General features: G+C 35.6%; 1 protein-coding gene across 4 annotated transcripts in view; it reads left to right on the plus strand.

Annotated features, from left to right (window-relative positions):
* The window catches only part of Dmtn (transmembrane and coiled-coil domain 2 protein Dmtn), a 662,916-nt gene that overhangs the window by 335,758 nt on the left and 310,507 nt on the right, over positions 1 to 16,651 (plus strand). Inside the window, exon 1 of one of the 4 annotated variants that reach the window (XM_068392642.1) lies at positions 9,696 to 9,719. The exons of the other annotated variants lie outside the window; for them this stretch is intronic. The gene's annotated coding sequence lies outside the window, so the exon portion shown is untranslated. Of the gene's footprint in view, positions 1 to 9,695; positions 9,720 to 16,651 lie in introns of those variants that run through there. 4 annotated transcript variants of the gene reach the window in all.

Consider the following 16,651-nt stretch of genomic DNA (forward strand, 5'->3'; position numbering starts at 1 on the left):
TATCGTTCGAAACTCGTTGATGGAGCATGAACAATATTGAAATACGGTGCTTTATTCACGTTTGCTTTGATATATGCTTTAGATCATGAATATCTGCTTTCTCATGAAACACAGCCATCATTCATTTTGTGTTTCTCTGCCTGTCTACCTCTGTCATGCAACTCATCACCGGTGGGTTATTCTCTTTTTCTTTGTAACAAAACGTGGAGAGTTGATTGGAAAACTCACGGTCCCCATCGTTGGTTTTTAGACCTATATGATGGCATTTCTTACTGTACAGCCTGCATGTTCTAGATGTTTCTTTTTGTTTTGAAAATTTGTTATGTATATATATATATGCGTTTATGTATACTGCATATACAGTATATGCATATATACATACACACACACATATATATATATATATATATATTATATATATTTATATATATATATATATATTCATATATATCTATATCTATATATATAATATATTTATATATATATATAATATATATAAATATATATATATATAATATATATTTATATATCTCTCTCTCTCTCTCTCTCTCTCTCTCTCTATATATATATATATATATATATATATATGTATATATATGTATGTATATATATATGTATGTATATATATATATATATATATATATATATATATATATATATATAATATATATATACATACCCACAAACATATTTGCTTTACCATAGACATTTTCCATTTATTATAGTCTTCTAGTATCGCACCAAGGCCTATACCTCAGTAGAGAGTGAGGTTACTAGGCCCACGTGCCTTATGCATAATATATATATATATATATATATATATATATATATATATATGTATATATATATGTATATATATATATATATATATATATATATATATATATATATATATATATATATATATATATAAAAGAAATGCCTTAATTCTTTTACCTAATTATATCTTGCGAGAGTACCTCCTTTGCAAAGAGGTCATATATATACTGAAAATTATACTGAAATCTATTGGTTCCAGTGTTAAAGGTGCGGTTGCCGTTGGCCATGTAAAGAGTGAAGCTTTCAAATGATCGATAGTTTTACGTTCTGTAACTTCTTTAATATTTAGAATCATCTGAAGTTTATATCTTAATTTCTTATTATTTTTATAATCATTTGGACTCTTGAATTTGTATGGTATATACAATTACTTCTAATTGAAAGCTTCTTAGTAAATTGGATATTTTTTAAGGTAATGCTCAGGTAATAGTCGTGTGCCATGCTACATTTAAAGTTGATGTACGTTTTATGATTTTATTTGTGAAACTGCAAATTTTAAGACAGTATATAAAGTCAACATCGTCGGAATATTGAATCTCGCTTAATGATTCGTGTTTCTTCATTTTGCCTGTTTAGATTAGTGTTTGAGTCGCATTAGAGAAGGAAGAAAGTAACTGCTAGCTATTTTTGTGATAGGTTTTCTTGGCTGTTTACACGTACACAGTCTTGCATGCATACGTTTTCATAATGGTTGTATGTGAGCCTCTCCTCAGTTCATCTTCATCAAGCAAGTATTTATCAACTCGAACAGGTCTTAGTAATACCAAGAGAAACAATTTTCTTGCTACATATGCGTTGAAATGATGAAGATATATAATAAGTATTTTAATTTTTTTATCTTCATTTCATGCTTTTTTCTTTTTCTTGGTAGTTAACTTTGAAACCTTATTTTCTAAATCAAGTTCTCATTCTGTTAGTTAGATGATTAAGTAACGTGTCTCGAAAGATTCCATTTATACTAAACATATGCTGACCACATCTTTACCGAGGCATTGTTGGTGAAAGTATTGAAGTTTGGGAATTTTGCCGTTGGGCTTTCGGAAATTTTATGGCTCATTTTTGCATATGGCTTTCCGTTAATACTTGGATGTTGTAGTTTTCTTATCACAGTTATTCATTATAAATTAACATAACATCGGGTGTAAGAATAATGTAGTCAATGATTTGCATATTAATTGGAAAAAAAATAGCTTTATGTTACTCTCTCTCTCTCTCTCTCTCTCTCTCTCTCTCTCTCTCTCTCTCTCTCTCTCTCTCTCTCTCTCTCTCTCTCTCAGAATTTCAACAGTCGAAAACCTACCAGGTGCACAATTCAGTGCCTGCATAACACAAGTTATACTTTATTTTAAGGAAACACGCCTTTACTGTCCTTTACATCGACCGGTTCGAGAAATATACTTGATGCTGCTCGCTTGTTGGTTGAACACCCTTAAACATGGGCTACTATTTTAAGAGAGAGAGAGAGAGAGAGAGAGAGAGAGAGAGAGAGAGAGAGAGAGAGAGAGAGAGAGAGAGACGTTTTTTCTGTGTCAAAATAGCATTTTCCTAACGCTTGCATACTACTAGTGTTTTCAACTTAACATTTCTTTCCCTTCTTTGGGACCTGAGCGTGACGTCTTATAATACTACTGTAGATTCTTTACGACTGGTTTGTTGGAAAAGTGGTTAGGAGGGACCCTGGTGATAATGCAGGGCTTCACATATACGATGTGGGAGGCAGTAAGGATTGAGTGCTACGGCGTTTCGTAAGAAGACACACGAAAATGAGAGAGAGAGAGAGAGAGAGAGAGAGAGAGAGAGAGAGAGAGAGAGAGAGAGAGATTCCTGTCGAGATATATAAATTGGGCTTATAATTTTCTCTTAATTCGTAATTATAGTCTAATTTTCACATGTGAACGAAGGACAGAATCAGTTTTCTATACAAAGATGTTTTCTAGAAATACGTCTAAAAGTTTCGTTTGTTGAAAGCTTATTAGCATATATTTGTTGCATAATTTGTAACAACTATTATAATTTTCATTTTATATGGTAAGCAGCAATGAATGCATTTTCTACCAATCGATAACAAAGGAATTGGGGTTAACCTGGTATTCTCAAAGATAGTAGCCTACAGTAGTTCCAGTGCAAAATAAGCCATATAATAAAAAAAAAATCCAAGTACAGTGCAGTTTGAAATCTGAGAATAGATAAACCGTCAACTATGAAAAAGAGTACGAAGGCATCCAAATAACACCCATTTTCATAACATTTGTCCTTGTCTTCGCTCCCCCCCCCCTCTCTCTCTCTCTCTCTCTCTCTCTCTCTCTCTCTCTCTCTCTCTCTCTTGACCTGGGGCCTTTTCAACATCTGATATTTCGTTTTATAAAGAGTAAGATACAATGGGCTGGCACCTTTCTGAGGGAGATTGGGCTAAAAAATAATGAATCAAGAGAACTACTTCTCGCAAGAAGAACGGGTTTAAGAATTTGGTCAAAACAGATTCAGGAATAGAATTTCAAAGAGTGTTAGTAGATGGAAATAGGACATTACCCAGGGATTACTGATTTCCAACGTATACTACAAGGCCAGAGAACGGAATGAATAATCTTTCCTTTGAGCCTAATAGAACAGGTACTGAAAATGTATCAATAGGAGAAGAAAGACGGAGGAAACCTTGCGACGGAGATGTACTGTAGTTTGGTGGTAGACTTCGTTAGAAGGTTTCACACCATATAATTCTTGGGAATTTATGTTCCTTGGAGAAAATTATCTCCTATTTTCATAGCTTAATGTTGATGAGATTGAGCTTTGATTGTTTTGAATCATGGTCAATATTGGATCTTTGTGGCGTGTCAGTTTGGCGTTCCTGACTTCATTTCTAACTGCAGTCCACTTTTTCTAGGCAAAAAAAAAAAAAAAAAAAAAACCACGTTCTGTTTACTTTTGCTATTGGTATAATTACATCAATTTTAACTTGCTCATGTTTGTAGTTTTTTGAGTTGTCGTCTCTATAAGGTGATGGTTTTAGTTTGTAAAGTGAATAAATCCACACCGTCTATATGCAGCTCTGTTATTGCATGGCGGAGTCCTTGAAAATGGCAATAGTCCTAGACAGAAAACGAATACGAGTTTGCATAGGAACCATTCGAATGTCATATACGTGGACGCACAAAAATAACACCCTGGTCGTTATTTTCTTTTACTGGTATCCATGTCAGTTGATTTCACTTCAAAATGTGTGCAGCTTCATGTTTGATGCCATGTGTTGTTGAATGGTGTCAGATGTAGAAAAAATGAGTGGTTTTTATATAAACGATAGTAAATACTCATAATGTGTTTTTGTATTATGATTACATTTCTAAAAATTGCTGTTGGGTTCTAGAACCAGTTATTTAAGAATTTTACTTTTAAGGCATTTGAATACTTTTGTTCAAATACAAATGGAAGTCAACATCATCATCTTCTACGCCTATTAACGCAAAGGGCCTCAGTTAGATTTCACTTCACCAGTCGTCTCTGTCTGGAGTTTTTAAATCAACACTTCTCCATTCAGTATCTCCTACTTCAATAGATTTAGTAGATTTGAGAACAAAGGGTATTGGGACTTGAATGGCAGGACACGATTAAAACTAAAACAAAAAGAGAGATTACGCAAATGCCATGTGTTGATGAGATCATGATGAGGGGTAGATGAAGATGGTTTGAGCATGTTCTTCGCATTCCACAAGAGAGATTAGTTCACCAAACGTTCATTTGGGCTCCACAAGGCACTAGAAGAGTTGGAATACCCAGGCCTACATGGCTGTGGACTATGAAGCGCGAATTAGATGATGAATGGAGAATTATTAAATTAAAAGCTCAAGGTAGAGACGTCTGGCGAAATCTAACCGAGGCCCTTTGCGTCAATAGGCATAGGAGGAGATGATGATACTGAGAGAGATTGTAAAAGAAGCGGAGGAAGGAAAAGAAGACGATGGATCTACTAACTAATGAAGTTTGTGGGCGTGGACTGGTAAAGAAATGCCATAAATAGACGCAAGTGTAAGGACATGTCTGAGGCCATTGTTCTGCAGTTGACTGCTGAGAGCTGATATATATATATATATATATATAGGTTGGCCAGGGTACCAGCCACCCATTGAGATACTACTGCTAGAGAGTTATGGGGTCTTTTGACTGGCCAGACAGTACTACATTGGATCCTTCTCTCTAGTTACGGTTCATTTTCCCTTTTGCCTACATACGCACTCCGAATAGCCTGGCATATTCTTTACATATTCTCTTATGTACTCATACACCTGACAACACTAAGATTACCAAACAATTCTTCTTCACCCAAAGGGTTACTGCACTGTAATTGTTCCGTGGCTACTTTCCTCTTGGTAAGGGTAGAAGGGACTCTTTAGCTATGGTCAGCAGCTCTTCTAGGAGAAGGACACTCTAAAATGAAACCATTGTTCTCTAGTCGTGGGTAGTGCCATAGCCTCTGTACCATGGTCTTCCACTGCCTTTGGTTAGAGTTCTCTTGCTTGAGGGTACACTCGGGCACACTATTCTATCTTATTTCTCTTCCTCTTGTTTTGTTAAAATGTTTATAGTTTTTAAAGCAGATATTTATTTCAATGTTGTCACTCTTCTTGAAAATTTTATTTTTCCTTGTTTCCTTTCCTCACTGGGCTATTTTCCCTGTTGGAGCCCCTGGGCTTATAGCATTGTGCTTTTCCAACTATGGTTGTAGCTTAGCAATTAATAATATATATATATATTATATATATATATATATATATATATATATATATATGGGGTCAGATGGAGATGGTTTGGACCTGTTTTTCACCCTTCCCAAGTGAGATTAGTTATCCAAATTTTATCTGGGCTTCACAAGGCACTAGAAGATTTGGAAGACCCAGGCCTACATGACTGAGGACTATGAAGCGTGAAGTAGATGATGATGAATTGAGAAGTATTGGATTAAAGGCTCAAGATAGAGACGACTGGTGAAATTTAACTGAGGCCCTTTGCATCAATAGGCCATGATCAGGAAAGATTTACTATTCAGGGCCACCCATACTAACTTGCAGTGGACAAGCTACGGCTGATGATGGTGATGATGATGATACTATATATATGTGTGTGTATATATATATATGTATATATATATATATATATATATGTGTGTGTGTGTGTATATATATATTAATTATATATATATATGTATATATATATATATATATATATATATATATATATATATATATATACCGTTCCTGATCCACTGCAGGACAAAGGCCTTAGACATGTTATTCACACACACATCTGTTTATAGTCTATCTATGCCAGTCTAAACCTGCAACTTTTTTTATCTCGTCAATCCGTCGTTTTCTCTTCCTCTCTGCCCTATTTGTAATTTAGGGATCCAATCTGTTATTCTTCTTGTTCATCCATTATCTGTCATTGTCATTATATTTCCTGCCCCTGTTCATTTCTTTTTCTTACATATTGTTAGAAGATATTCTAGTTTACTCTCGTGTCAATGTTGCTCTTTTTCTGTCTCTTAGTGTTATTCCCATCCTTATTCTTTCCATAGCTCTTCGATTTGTAACTAGCTTATGTTCCAAGGCTCCAATTATCTGATGCACAAGTTCATACTGGTGGAACTATCTGATTGAATACTGTACATTTTCATATAGATTTTTACATAAGCTGGTTAATTATATGGATATAGTCAGTTGTTGAATACCCACCTCAAAAGCCGGTCCGCTCTTTTGGTTGATTAAAGTCAAACTGTCTTTCTATTTGGCCTAATACAATCTTTGTAAATATTTTATATATTACTGAGAGTAAACTTATTGAGGGATAATTTTCAGGTCTTTGTGTCCCCCTATTTGTGAATTACTATAATGATAAAGTTTTTTCAAACTAAGTATACAGCATTCTTGCAGATATTTTGTAAAGTTCAGCGAGTTTTACTACTATGAAATCTTCTTCAATTATTGAATCTATTGATAAGACATCTTCTCCTGCTGCTTTGCCTCTTTTTATGCCTTTCAATGCTTTCCTTAATTTTCCTACTGTTACTTTTTGTACCGGGTCAGTGTTTCATTATTTCTATTGGCAAAGCCATTCCTAATATCACTATTGCATATCATTGTATTGAAATTTGCAATTTTTATCACTAATTCTCTTTGGTTGATAATATTTCCATTTTTATCCTTTAAAGCAATTGTCTGTTGGTGTCCTGTTGTTTTTATCAATTTGGTGCTTCTTCCTTTCTTTAGTGTTTCCTCAATTTTGGTCTGATTATATTTAATGATGTCTTTTTAGGTTTTTTACTTTTTGGGCGGGACAGTTCTCCCAATTTTATTTCATGTGTCGTGGATTTCATCATCATTTCCAATCTTTTCTTTATCAGGTTTTTTATGTTTACCGATAATTTTCCTTGATCTTGTCGAGAAACTTTTCCTCCCATCTCATGTGATGATTCCAATACAAATCTTGTAAAATTACCGTCCATTCCTCCTTTAACTGCTTCCGTTTCATTATGTAGGTGGGGGTACACATTTTGTATTGCTAAACTTTGTGTGTGTGTGTGTCTGCGTTTGTGTGTTGAGAGAGAGAGAGAGAGAGAGAGAGAGAGAGAGAGAGAGAGAGAGAGAGAGAGAGTAACCATAATGAAGGGGTTTACTTGTTGTTTTGACTTAAAATCATTCGTGTAAAATGGCAAACTGTTCTATCAGAGCCAAACCATTAATATGATTTACTACTTCTGTTTACGTAGCATAAATATGTTATCTTTGTATAGTAAGCCACTGGACGTGAGATGCAAACTTGTTATAAGACTTATGGGATAATGCCGGTCTGGGTCTACCATCTTGTGTTTTGTTGGGGGTTGGTTGAGGAAGGGGGATTGAGGGCCTGTTACGGTTGGGTGTGATTGATTTTGGTGAGGAACCCTAAGGGATCTATTTTTAGCCTATGGGGAGGATGACTAACGTTAGGGAACACTGAATGATTATCGCGCAACGTAACATAAAAGTATGCCTTCCTCGTAACACGATAATAGAAGCGGCCATTTATTGAAGTTCTGAGGAGGTAATGTACAGAGGAAATTCAATTTCTTTCAGAGAAAACTGTTCCCCCTTTTTAGTTGTAGAGGATTTAGATAAGGGAAATTTAGAGTCTCTCCATCCATGTATTAAAGTTGACTGTATTTTAGCGTCATCTAATGTAGGTTATGCATTTTCGAGGGGTTTCCATGAATTACTTTTATGTATCAGCTGATGTATTTTAAAATCTAGATAAAAACCATTTGTTATGCTTGTTATTTATGAAGGTACTTTTTGTGATGCCTTACTGATAGGAATTGTTCACTTATAAATAAATAGAAGTAATGCGCTGTTCTGTAATGCGAGTAAGGCTGAAGCTTAGACAACTAATGATTAACACCATAGTGACATAACTCTCTCTCTCTCTCTCTCTCTCTCTCTCTCTCTCTCTCTCTCTCAGGACAACTGCCTGTGCAGCCTGTGTTCGACATGTATTACATGCGTTTTGTAGAGTAGCGGTTTTTTTTTTTTATAGTTTTCGGTGAATTTATATTCATTTGTTTTTCTTGGTGTGAATTCTTCCTCGCACTCCTCATCCCTTTGAACAGAAACTCGAGAGGTTCCATTTTTAGCGTTCCTTTGTCATTTTGTGCAAGTTGTTTAGTTGTAGATGAATAATATTGATTGATTCAGGTTCAACACCGCTCCCGACCAGTCAGTCGGAAATGCAGACACTTTGCTATCCGTGTAGACACCTCAGGATTATGTATGTAATCGACGGATAGGTTTGCATAAAGCAAATGGGTGTTACAGACTAATACACACACAAACACAGCCATTCCAACACCTTCTAAAAACATAACAGACACCTCACACTTTGAACGGTCGCCCTAACCACGCCATGATTCCTCGTTGCTGGGAGGAGTGGCGATGGTGGCTGGTACAACACAAACATACGCCACCGGGGTCTAGCGACGGCTGGCAGGGCAGCCGGTCAGGACCAGGTTTAAAAGTATTCTTTTAACCCTGGTCAGGACTAAGGTCCACCCCAAAGCCAATGCTAAGTCCTTCAAAAAGAAGGCAACCGTATTACCCCATACGAATGGGAAAAAGGCACGCTAATAGATGATGATGATTGTGATTCAGTTACGTCAATGAATTATAACATGATGGTTAAAATTCAAAGCTGCAATCAGACACTCGTATTGGTCAATAGGAAAATAGTCTCATATTTCACAGCTTTTTATTTATTTTTTTGTTTGTTTTGAAATTTGAGTCCTATACTGGAAGAAATATGAACAATACCAGATCGAATTTTTCTTTCGGAGTAGAAAATAGCTTCCTTTTCGGACAAGTAATTTTTGACCATGGTAGTTGATTTATGATCAATAAAAAACTTAGTGCAATTTCATATTAACTATCGTTTTGTGTATTATTAAAACATAAAATCGGATATTTGTATACTTAAGGAATTCAAGGATTTATTACTTGCTATTTATCACAGATGATTGCTCCAATAGATGTTTAGACATTACTAAATTAATTTTGACGTGGTTTCATGATTGAATTTTAGGGGTTTGTCGTGGTGTAGAATTGATTCAGTATGTTGTGTTTCAGCATTTTCTGTCAGATTTAATTAGCATACGCTGCCGTGTATTCCTCAAATTAACAAATTGCTCGTCACTTATTTCAAATGTTAAAGGCGAGAGTATAACTGCAAAATTTGTCGAGTACTTGTAATTATTCAGATATTAAACTTGAGATATGCTATATTAAATATATATTTTTTTTCATTGTAATCTGATTGACACCCTAAATCATTTGTATTTTATGATTTCTGACAACGAGAATTTTTCCCCAAGACCAAATAACAAAGTAAGGAAAGAATTTATTATTTTAATAATTTTTCAATAGTTGTTAGTTTACAGACATTTGTCTTTTCAAATGGTTAAATTCTCATTGAAATAAGTTTTTCCATTATTTAGACGGAAAATTTATTGAAGTGGCGTATGGCACTGAATGAAGTTGTAGAATTATATTATTTTTGTTGTTTTGAAGTTTTAGCGTAAAGTTGGGGTCTAGTCGATGACATGCGGTCCTGTGAAAACTGGGATGGTTGAGAATTTTATGTCATCATTGTTTACATCAAAGATAACCTGAAGGAATTTCTTTAGTCTTACAATATCTTATTTTTAACGTAAAAAAATCTTGAGTTAGTTAATACAGCTGAATATTTTTTTATTTGCAGATTTATTGATGATGTCTTTGAAACTATGAGATTTGTTTTAATTTTCCTTATTAATATATTTGTTTATGTGAAATCCTCTGCCTATTTATATACTCATGTCTATAGAATGACTCTTGGTGAATTTTGGCAAGGTGTCTGAGCCGGTAGCAAAATTGATTGGTTGGTGGCCCAATACGCATTCACGTTTTAATTTTGACAAGAACTCTCTCTCTCTCTCTCTCTCTCTCTCTCTCTCTCTCTCTCTCTCTCTCTCATTTTTGCAAGATTAGATGTAGAACATTAGCAACCTCAATATGTGAAAATATTCCATGGCAGAAATAGTTATCGCGTTAATGGTAGAAATAATCGCCGCCAACTCATCACCACCAGCCCGACCCCTCGCTGGCTATCATCACCAGTCCAACTCTCGTCTCTACTAAAGATTTAAATGCTTGGATGTTTATTAAACTGAACAGTAGAAAACAACTGTAATAAAAGAGTAATATAAGAAAATAAAAAAAGTGTTAAATGAAACTCGGCAGATAATAAAAACGCCTTTTTTTTTCTAAAAGGAAGGCATGAGCTTTTCCTAATGGTAAAATATAAATTAAATGCTATATAGCTAGAGAACAATCCATTAAGGTAAAAAAACGAAAAATGAAAAGACATTTCTTGTTATGAAAAATACCACGTAAATATTCAATAGGAGTCCTTTCAGTAAAATTTCAGACTATTTTAAGAACAGGGTCATCAGTATCTGTATCTTTTTAATTTTGCTGGTGGTGCGCTTATTAACTTTTCTGGGTGCATTAATGAACCTACCCCCACCCCGGTTGTAGTATACTGCATTCCTAATTCCAATTTTCGTCCTCTAGTTTCTGATTCTGCGTAGTAGTTACCCCCCCCCCCCCCACCACCACCACCACCAAAATCACTGTAGCTTTTTCTTGACAAATGTCCATCAAGTGAGGAGGCTGTGTGAATTAATTTGAACTGTCAAAAGCTCAGTTGTATAAGTAGAAAAATATGTCCCTTTTTATGTTAACTTTGTATGAAATGGCGCATTTTTCGTGTTATATCTGACAAGATGGTAAGTTTAAGGGTCGGCTAATTTGAGTTGAATCCTTTCTCCTTCCAATGGTATTTCATTTTCCATTCCATATTCCGTTCTCATCATCTCTGTCTTTCTTCTATTGATCTTAAACCCAAGCTTGTGTGATATTTCATGCATTCTGGTAAGCAAGCCTTTGCTAATAAGGACAGCGTCATCAGCATTTTCAAAGTCAGCTAATATCGTTTTATCATTCCAGTCCAATCCTTCTCCACCATCCCCAACTGTTCTCTGCTTTACAAAATCTATGAGGAGGATAAACAACATAAGTAACCACACATTCCCTTGGAGTACTCCACTTTTCACTGGAAATTCATTTGCTAGGACTCCACTAACATTAACTTTGCTATGACCATGAACAGACTTAATCAAATTTACATATTTAAGAGGAACTCCATAATAACGCCGGACTCTCCACAAAATTGGCCGGTGCACACTATCAACGGCTTTATCATAGTCCACAAGTGCCATCAAAAGTGGATTTCTATATTCTACACATTGCTGTACCACATGTCTTAAAATGAAAATTTGGTCAGTGCAACTTTTACCTTGACTAAATCCGGCTTGTTCATTTGTCAGCTTTTCATTAATCTTTATCTCTTGTCTCTTTAGAATAAGCATACTATATATTTTTATGACAACTGACGTAAGTTTGATACCTCTGTAATTATTTTAATCGTTCAGGTCTCCTTTTTTTTTTGCCATTTTCACCAACACTCCCAGCTTTCATTCATCGGGTTTTGAGTCTTCATGCCCCATTCTACCAAATAATCTTATAAGTATTCTGGGAGTTACATCATTTTCGGCCAATATCGTCTCAGCAGTTATTCCATCGTATCCAAGGGCATTCCATCTCTTAGAGTTTTTTAATGATAGCTTCGACTTCAAACGCACTGAATTCATTCATAGGCACATCAAGGTTTTCCTCAGCTTCAGGTATATCAATCAAATTTTTCCCTTCATATATCCTATTCATGACCTCACTAAAGAGTGCCATACAACGTTGCCTTTCTTCATCTTTTGTTGTTATAACCGATCCATCTCTCTTTTTGATGGGACATGCTTCTTCTTTGCCCCAGTAGAGATTTTATTAATAATTCTATGAGCAATTCATATACCATAACCAGTCCCTGAATTCATAGCTTTGTCAGCCTCCTCTCTTTCCTGTCTAAATATTCTCTTTAGTCATTCCTGGCTTTTCTTTTGACTTCACTACCAATACTGGAATACCTAGCATGCTCTACCTTGTAATTTTCATTACTCTTTCGAAAACTTTCAACAATCAATTTCTGTCTTTGTCTTCTTTTTATAGTATCCTAAGTATCACTTGATATCCATGGCTTTCTCCTTGTAACTGCATGTCCCAAAACTTCACTACCAACTGACTGATACATGTTCTTAATATCACAACATTCTTCATTAATTGTGTGTTCTTCGTCTCTTAAAGTCTCTAAGATTGCAAATGGATTCTTACATTCAATTGAAAAGGTTACTTTGTGCTCATCTTCTAGAAGCTTAGTTGTATCGAACCTAGGTATTCTATTTACATTTCAGTTTTAATTTCATTGTGGCAATGAGGAGCTGGTGATTGCTATGGCACTACCCAATACTAGAGAACAATAGTTTTGATTATGGAGTGTCCTTCTCCTAGAAGAGCTGCTTACCATTGCTAAAGAGTCTCTTCTACCCATAGCAAGAGGAAAGTGGCCATTGAACAATTACAGTGCAGTAGTTAACCCCTTGGGTGAAGAAGAATTGTTCAATAATCTCAGTGTTGTCAGGTGTATGAGGACATATTTATTATTTTTGAAATAACCAGTACTTCAAATAATTATACTGTATAAGGATGTTTTACATCTGTTTGCTAATAGGAATATTAATGACTTAGTGAGAATCTTCAAGTGTTGTTAGTGTTACGTTGATATGTAGTAGGATGGAAAGGCACCAGCCACCCGTTGAGATACTACCGCGAGTGTTATTGGGTCCTTTGACTGCCCAGATAATACTACATTGAACGCCTCTGTGGTTACGGCTATTTTTCCTTTGCCTACATATACACTGAAGAGTCTGGCCGCCTCTTAACATTTTTTCCTATTTCTGCATACACATGACAACACTAAGATGACTGAAAAACACTTTCTGACTCAAAGGGTTAACTACTGCCCCGAATGTTAGTGGTTATTTTCCACTTGGCGATGGTAGAAAAGAAACTTTTGGAAGTTGACAGCAAAATCAAACCATTATTATCCAGTCTCGGTAGTGCCATAGCCTCTGTACCGTGGCCTTCCACTGTCTTATGTCAGTGTTTTCGCCATAGCCTTCCACTCTCTTGGGTCAGAGTTTTCCTGCTTGAGGGTACATTCTTATTTCCTTTCTTCTCTGGGCTATTTATCATGTTGGAGCCTTGGGCTTATAGTAAGCCTTCTGCTATTTCAACTAGCCAAATTGATAATAATGATAATAATAATGATAATGATGATGATGATGATGATACAAAATGTACAGCAGAATCATAGACTTACGCCATTATGATTTTTTGTGTATATCGCGGAATAACTTTGGATATGAATGACCGAGTCGCATATGCTGCAACCCAGTAGAAGTTCTGTAAGTGTTGTTCAATGTTTCGGAAGAATCTCTCTCTCTCTCTCTCTCTCTCTCTCTCTCTCTCTCTCTCTCTCTTTGTGTGCTGTGTGTAGAGATGGCCATACTCCGTTGTAGTTGGGCCTTGTAAGGGAGTTGGTTCCGGTGTGTTCGGAATATTAAACGGTGGGATTCTTTACTTGGAAATGTAAGCCATACTCCAAACTTGTGGTCATGTTGTGAACACTTGAACTTGTGTAAAGATTTGAGCCTCGTATTTTACAAAAGTGGAGAATCTTTGCTCTCCATTTCTGGGGTGTTGTAAATTGCCTCGACTTTGTTTTAGTTTATTGTTCTTAATAGTCTTCGGATTGACTTGAATAATTTCTTCGGTAATTTATATTTTTTTATTTTTACATTTTTTATTTAGAATTTATATGGCCTCCTCTAAGAACATAAAATTGCTATTTTTATTCCAAATAAAGTACTACACCCAGTATTCTTTTAAATAGATGTGGCTTGACGCCAGGACAAGTTCGTGCTTTAGATAGCAATAGTAATATGTATGAATTATCCCAATCCACTAGTTCTTACTCAATTAGTAGGGAGTAGGTTGGCCAAACTACCAGTCACCCGTTGAGATACTGCCGCAAGAGAGTTATTAGGTCCTTTGACTTCCAAGACAATACTACTTTGAATCCCTCTCTTGTTACGAATAATTTGCCCTTTGCCCCCCCCCCCACACACATACACCAAATTGTCTGGCCTATTCATTACACATTCTCCTCTTTCTTCATACAACTGAAAGCGCTAAGATGACCAAAATAAATATTCTATATTCAAGGGGTTAATTACTGCAATACAATTGTCCAATGTCTACTTTCCACTTGGTATTATTATTATTATTATTATTATTATTATTATTATTATTTGCTAAGCTACAACTCTAGTTGAAAAAGCAGGATGCTATAAGCCCAAAGGCTCCAACAGGGAAAATAGCCCTGTGAAGAAAGGAAAGAAGGAAAATAGAATATTTTAAGAAGAGTAACATTAAAATAAATATCTCCTATCTAATTTATAAAAACTTTAACAAAACAAGCGGAAGAAAAATAAGATAGAATAGTGTGCTCTAGTGTATCCTCAAGCCCTCAAGCAAGAGAACTCTAATCCAAGACAGTGGAAGACCATGGTACAGAGGCTATGGCACTACCCAAGACTAGAGAACAATGGTTTGATTTTGGAGCGTCCTTCTCCTAGAAGAGCTGCCTGCCATAGCTAAAGAGTCTCTTCTACCCTTATCAAGAGGAAAGTGGCCACTAAACAATTAGCGCAGTAACCCCTTGGGTGAAGAAGAATTATTTGGTAATCTGTGTTGTCAGGTATATGAGGACAGAGGAGAATATGTAAAGAATAGGCCAGGCTGGAATAGACGCTTTAGCTGTGGTAAGCATCTCTTCTAGGAGATGTAGACTACAAAATCTAACCATTTTCCTCTAGTCTCGGGTAGTGCTATAGCCTCTGTGCCATGTTCTTCCACTGTCTTGGGTTTGAGTTTTCTTGCTTGAGGGTACATTCCGGCGCAGTGTTCTATCATTTTTCTTTCCACTGCTTTCTCAACTAGGGATGTATCCGAGCTACTACTACTACTACTAATGATAATAATAATAAGTAAGCCTTAGTCATCCTCATTTCCTCCTACGCCTATTGACGCAAAATCCTCAGTCAAATTTCGCCAGTCATCTATCTTGAGCTTTAAAACCAATATTTCTCCATTCATCATCTACTTCACTCTTCATAGTCATCAGCCATGTAGGACTGGGTCTTCCAACTCTTCTAGTGCCTTGTGGACTCAATTAAATGTTTGGTGAACTCATCTCTCTTGGAGAGTACGAACAACATGCCCAAACCATCTCCATCTACCCCTCACCATGATTTCCTCCACATATGGCACTCGAGTAATCTCTCTTATAGTTTCGTTTCTAATCCTTTCCTGCCATTTAACTCGCAATATTCTTCTGAGGGATTTGTTCTCAAATCTACAAAATCTGTTTGATATTGTTTCATTGTCATACCATGACTTCCTAAACTGATATATACCCTAATTTTTATATGTAATTTAAGGCGATTGGATTTCCAAATTTTACTTAACCTAGCCATTGTCTGATTTGCTTTCTTCAATATTTCATTAAACAAGACCCTGTATTAGAGATCATAGTTCCTAAATATTTAAATGATTTCACCTCATAAATATTTTCTCCTTCCAATGATATTTCATCTTTCATTGCATATTCGTTCTCATCATCTCTGTCTTTCTTATTTATCTTAAGCCCAACCTTATGTGATATTTGATGCTTTCTGGTAAGAAAGCTTGTCAAGTCCTGTCGCATTTTGCCAACAAGGACAGCATCATCAGCATACTCCAGGTCCGTTAATTTCCTATTACCAATTCAGTCCAATCCTTTTGCACCATCCCCAATTGTTCTATGCATTACGAAATTCATGAAGAGGATAAACAGCATAGGTTATAGCACATTCCCTTTGAGTAATCAACTGTCCACTTCAAATTCATTTGAAAGGACTCCATTAACATCAACTTTGCTCTTCCCATGCTCATAAACAGACTTAATCAAATTTACATATTTAAGATACTCACTATCAAATGCCATCAAAAGTGGATTTCTATACCCTACACATTGCTGTGCAATGTCTAGGCCTCAAATTAAAATTTTTCATTCTCGTCCTGTGTACGCAAGTTTTTATCCCGAGGAAACCGTCCTGCTATAGTTCGTAAAAGTTAGCCAATAAAATTTCCCGATAAATAAGATTTGTAATTAATTCCAGGCGTCAATGCCACAATGTAAGATGTGCTCAATAGGAGCTGGAATT

This window comes from Palaemon carinicauda, chromosome 18 (genome assembly GCF_036898095.1).
Source record: "Palaemon carinicauda isolate YSFRI2023 chromosome 18, ASM3689809v2, whole genome shotgun sequence".
NCBI lineage: Eukaryota > Metazoa > Arthropoda > Malacostraca > Decapoda > Palaemonidae > Palaemon > Palaemon carinicauda.